The following is a 6259-nucleotide window of genomic DNA, read 5'->3' on the forward strand; positions in this document are numbered from 1 at the left end:
CCCCCAGTATAGGTTAGATAGGTATATGTCCCCCAGTATAAGTTAGATAGGTATATGTCCCCCAGTATAGGTTAGATAGGTATATGTCCCCCAGTATAAGTTAGATAGGTATATGTCCCCCAGTATAGATTAGATAGGTATATGTCCCCCAGTATAGATTAGATAGGTATATGTCCCCCAGTATAGGTTAGATAGGTATATGCCCCCCAGTATAGGTTAGATAGGTATATGCCCCCCACTATAGGTTAGATAGGTATATGCCCCCCACTATAGGTTAGATAGGTATATGCCCCCCACTATAGGTTAGATAGGTATATGCCCCTCAGTATAGGTTAGATAGGTATATGCCCCCCAGTATAGGTTAGATAGGTATATGCCCCCCAGTATAGATTAGATAGGTATATGCCCCCCAGTATAGGTTAGATAGGTATATGCCCCCTAGTATAGGTTAGATACTGTAGGTATATGCCCCCAGTATAAGTGCGGCACTCCTTGAAGTGAACATCATGTGTGGTGAAAAAGTAAACAAAATCAGTACTCTCACCACTGCTGCTGCCTCTCTGGTTTCTGAAATAAGGATGTGTATAGATTTTAAGGAAGAAATGCAATGTAGTCCATAAGAAGAACGAGTACGTGTATTTATCAGCATACACACAGTGGCTTGCAAAAGTATTCGGCCCCCTTGAAGTTTTCCACATTTTGTCACATTACTGCCACAAACATGAATCAATTTTATTGGAATTCCACGTGAAAGACCAATACAAAGTGGTGCACACGTGAGAAGTGGAATGAAAATCATTCATCATTCCAAACATTTTTTACAAATAAATAACTGCAAAGTTGGGTGTGCGTAATTATTCAGCCCCCTGAGTCAATACTTTGTAGAACCACCTCTTGCTGCAATTACAGCTGCCAGTCTTTTAGGGTATTTGTCTACCAGCTTTGCACATCTAGAGACGGAAATCCTTGCCCATTCTTCTTTGCAAAACAGCTCCAGCTCAGTCAGATTAGATGGACAGCTTTTGTGAACAGCAGTTTTCAGATCTTGCCACAGATTCTCGATTGGATTTAGATCTGGACTTTGGGCCATTCTAACACATGGATACGTTTTGTTTTAAGCCATTCCATTGTTGCCCTGGCTTTATGTTTAGGGTCGTTGTCCTGCTGGAAGGTGAACCTCCGCCCCAGTCTCAAGTCTTTTGCAGACTACAGATTGCCCTGTATTTGGCTCCATCCATCTTCTCATCAACTCTGACCAGCTTCCCTGTCCCTGCTGAAGAGAAGCACCCCCAGAGCATGATGCTGCCACTACCATATTTGACAGTGGGCAGGGTCGGACTGGGCCACAGTAGTACAGTTTTTTCCCTCGGTGGGCCCCCCTCCAGGTCTCTGGTGGGTCCCCCCTCCTTGTCTGACAGAGCTCCAATTGCTGCCTGCAGCACAAAAATTCTCTTCTCAGTGCTGTTATCACTCATGCTAAAAGCAGTGGCGTAGCTAAGGAGCTGTAGGCCTCGATGCAAATTTTACAATGGGGCCCCCCCAAGCACTCTATACATAACAATTGATACGACGCACTAAAACCTGCCAATGGCAACTGCAGTGTCAGTGGTGCAAGAAGGGGATGGGAAATAGCTTGTTAATGATTACCACTGTTCAAAGTATCTATAGAAGTGATTATTATGAGCAAAGGACCAATAGAGAGGTAATACTGTAGTTGAGGGCGGGCCCCTTTGGCCCAAGGGCCCCGATGCAGTCGCCACCTCTGCAACCTCTGCAGTTGCAACCTCTGCAAAGTAGGACATTACTTTATATTGAAGGACGGGACTCTATGCAAAGTTTTGCTGGGCAGCAGTGTCTCTGAATTACAATGCTGCTAAGATCATGTACATTTGGCCCTGTCCATAATACATCATGACCACGCCCACCTTCTGGGGCCTGGCCACGCCCTTTTTTCACCGCAATCATGGGATGTGTGGGCCCCAGGTTGAAATTTCTTTGGTGGGCCCCCAGTGTCCCAGTCCGACCCTGACAGTGGGGATGGTGTGTTCAAAGTGATGTGCAGTGTTAGTTTTCCGCCACACATCGCGTTTTGCATTTTGGCCAAAAAGTTCCATTTTGGTCTCATCTGACCAGAGCACCTTCTTCCACATGTTAACTGTGCCCCCACATGGCTTGTGGCAAACTTCAAACAGGACTTCTTATGCTTTTCTATTAACAATGGCTTTCTTCTTGCCACTCTTCCATAAAGGCCAACTTTGAGCAGTGCACGATTAATAGTTGTCCTATGGACAGATTCCCTTACCTGAGCTGTAGATCTCTGCAGCTCATCCAGAGTCACCATGGGCCTCTTGACTGCATTTCTGATCAGCGCTCTCCTTGTTCGGCCTGTGAGTTTAGGTGGACGGCCTTGTCTTGGTAGGTTTACAGTTGTGCCATACTCCTTCCATTTCTGAATGATCGCTTGAACAGTGCTCCACGGGATGTTCAAGGCTTTGGAAATCTTTTTGTAGCCTAAGCCTGCTTTAAATTTATCAATAACTTTTTCCCTGACCTGTCTGGTGTGTTCTTTGGACTTCATGGTGTTGTTGCTCCCAATATTCTCTTAGACAACCTCTGAGGCCGTCACAGAGCAGCTGTATTTGTACTGACATTAGATTACACACAGGTACACTTTAGTCATTACCACTCATCAGCCAATGTCTATGGGCAACTGACTGCACTCAGACCAAAGGGGGCTGAATAATTACGCACACCCCACTTTGCAGTTATTTATTTGTAAAAAATGTTTGGATTCATGTATGTTTTTCGTTCCACTTTTCACGTGTACACCACTTTGTATTGGTCTTTCACGCGGAATTCCAATAAAATTGAATTATGTTTGTGGCAGTAATATGACAAAATGTGGAAAACTTGAAGGGGGCCAAATACTTTTGCAAACCGCTGTACATATGTCCAGATTGTTGATTGATATTGCTGGTGTGGGCATCAATGGCAGCTGTGGGAGTGGAGGTGGGTGGCGGGCACTGTGAGAGAGTTAGCACTACCGGACGCTTGGTCAGGCTGCGTTTCACTAGCTTACGTACGTATGTACAATGTAGTGGAACGCACACTTCAGTCAGTAACATACCAGTCATAAACACCTGATCTTCTGCATGCTTGTTAAGGGTCTGTGGCTAAAAGTATTAAATGTGGGGATCAGCAGGACAGCCAGGCATTGAGCATTGTTTAAAAGAAATATAAATATTCCTCTCAGTGCATGTGTCCTAGTTTGTGTGTAAAGCTTTAGGCCTTGATATATAAAGCTTGGAGGGCACATGAGAGGAGTAGAGCTCAAATAGTCCAGCAAACCAGTGATAATTTTCTTTTAAACTGTCTGCTGTTGGGTGAGGAACTTTCGCTACCCTAACGTTGATCCTATCAGAACATAGTGGCAGGGGCGGCGCCAGGGGGGTGCTTGGGGGTGCTCGAGCACCCCCTAGAATTGTCCAAGCACCCCCAAAGCACCCCCTGGAGTGAACTGACTTCAGGCGTCTAAAAGACGCCAAGTCAGTTCACACAGCGGCAGCACGGAGCAGCAGGCAGGGCTACGGTAAGATGGCCGCCCGGAGCCCTGTTCTGCAGACTTCGTGTCTGCAGTGCATGGCTTCGGGCGGCCATTTTCCCGTAGCCCTGCTCTCTGCATGCAGGCAGGAAGTCTCGTCGTGACGTCGGGAAGGAAGAGGATCGTGGGCGCGCGGGCGCTGCGCGCCACAAGGAGGTCGGGACAGGAGGTCGGGAAAGGTCTTCTGGCTGTAGGTGAGTAAATGGGTTTTTCTTTTCTTTTTCAGGTGATGCTGATTGTGCATATTGGGGCCATATCTGCTACGGATTGTGCATATTGGGGTCATATCTGCTACGGATTGTGCATATTGGGGTCATATCTGCTACGGATTGTGCATATTGGGGTCATATCTGCTACGGATTGTGCATATTGGGGTCATTTCTGCTACGGATTGTGCATATTGGGGTCATTTCTGCTACGGATTGTGCATATTGGGGTCATTTCTGCTACCGATTGTGCATATTGGGGTCATTTCTGCTACCGATTGTGCATATTGGGGTCATTTCTGCTACCGATTGTGCATATTGGGGTCATATCTGCTACCGATTGTGCATATTGGGGCCATATCTGCTACCGATTGTGCATATTGGGGCCATATCTGCTACCGATTGTGCATATTGGGGCCATATCTGCTACCGATTGTGCATATTGGGGCCATATCTGCTACCGATTGTGCATATTGGGGCCATATCTGCTACCGATTGTGCATATTGGGGCCATATCTGCTACCGATTGTGCATATTGGGGCCATATCTGATAACGATTGTGCATATTGGGGCCATATCTGATAACGATTGTGCATATTGGGGTCATTGGACATGTTTTTTGTTAAAATCTGCTCACATTACGTGTATTTTCTTGAGAAAACCTGCACAATTATGTGAATTTTCTTGAGAAAACCTGCACAATTATGTGAATTTTCTGGGAAAAGGGTCACCAAAACTTGGGCCCTCTGTCTTTTAGTTGCACTTTTAAAGGGAACCCGAGGTGAGAATAATATTGAGGCTGCCATATTTATCTCCTTTTAAGTAATACCAGCTGCCTGGCTGCCGTGTTGGTCCTCTGCCTCTAATTCTTTCAACCATAGACTCTGAGCAAGCATGCAGCAGGTCAGGGGTTTCTGACAATATTGTCAGAACTGACAAGATTAGCTGCATGCTTGTTTCTGGTGTAATTCAGTTCACTACTACAGCCAAATAGATCAGCAGGGCTGCCAGGCAACTAGAATTGTTTAAAAGGAAATAAATATGGCAGCCACCATATCACTCTCACCCTGGGTTCACTTTAAATTACAGTTAGCCCCGCCCTCATCCGGTCATGACCACGCCCAGGTTGTAGCCACACCCATTTTTTGCCCGTCAGCTCCCCCGGAAATTGGTCCAGCACCTGCATAGCACCCCCTAAAAAAATTCCTGGAGCCGCCACTGCATAGTGGTGATTGCTAAAGCATCAGTGAGTAGCACATGGTTGAACAAAGTCTTTAAGTGCACATGCTCAGCTACATACCCAGAGGATGTCTTTTGCAAGTAGATGTATAGGCTGTCAGAATTACAGCATAGGTTGAACTAGGAGTGGGGAGGTCAGCCTGTCAGTGCTGCATCACATTGGTCTGCATGGCAGTCATCCCAGAAGGAAGCATCTTCTAAAGATGATGAACAAGAAAGCCTGCAATAAGTTTGCTGTAAGGAAATGTATTACTGGAACTGAAAAGAATAGCCAAAAGCAGAAGCAAGCATCAGAACCAGAAAATAAGATATAAATGGGACAATTTTACAGGACAAAAGCTTCCAGAAACGTAGCAGTGCCCACCCATGTAGCTGCATCTGAGCACAGTAGTTACCATGCTCAGATGCAACATGAGACAGTACATTGCCACATGTGAAACGGGAGGCGCGTGTTCAGCCGTCTGTGGAAAAGAGGCCTGAATGCATAACACTAAATTCCCCTCTCCTCTGCCTAAAGATGCCCACTAATGATACAATCTTGATTGTACAATTATTACCAAATCTACAAAGATTACCAAATCTAGTAGTATAAAGGTAAACAAAATGAATATACTTTGAATGGATACTATGGGGAGTCCCTTATAGGACTTAGAAGTGGTAAGATTGTATCAATAGTTGGCGCCTTAACACTAATCTCCCACTCTTCAATGCTAACCTACAGTGCTGTCCATAATTATTCATACTCCTGGCACATTTTGACTTAAGCCGCATCTACACGCGTAGATGCGGCGGCGATGTTTCTTATCAATCGAGCCGCTGATGCGGCTCGATTGATAAGATCCGACAGGACGGATCTCCCCACCGCCGATTCCCTGCTCGCTCCCTGCGAGGGGACAATGGCAGGGAATCGAGCGGAAGATAAGCGGGGACGAGCGGGGAATCGAATCCGGCGAGCGGGGACGCGGAAGAGGCGATCCGGCGGCTAACCGAGCTGCCGGATCGGAGCCTCATCTACTCGTGTAGATGAGGCTTTAAAGTTACTTTTATTCAACCAGCAAGTCATTTTGTGATGGGAAATGGGAAATGACATAGGTGTCTCCAAAAAGATAATACAATGATGCACTAAAGGCATTATTGCGGGGGGGGGGGGGGGGGGGAGATTTCAGCTTTTATTTACATTTAGTAAAAGTGTCCAGACTAAAATTATTCATAC

Source organism: Hyperolius riggenbachi, chromosome 4, assembly GCF_040937935.1.
Source record: "Hyperolius riggenbachi isolate aHypRig1 chromosome 4, aHypRig1.pri, whole genome shotgun sequence".
Classification (NCBI taxonomy): Eukaryota; Metazoa; Chordata; class Amphibia; order Anura; family Hyperoliidae; genus Hyperolius; species Hyperolius riggenbachi.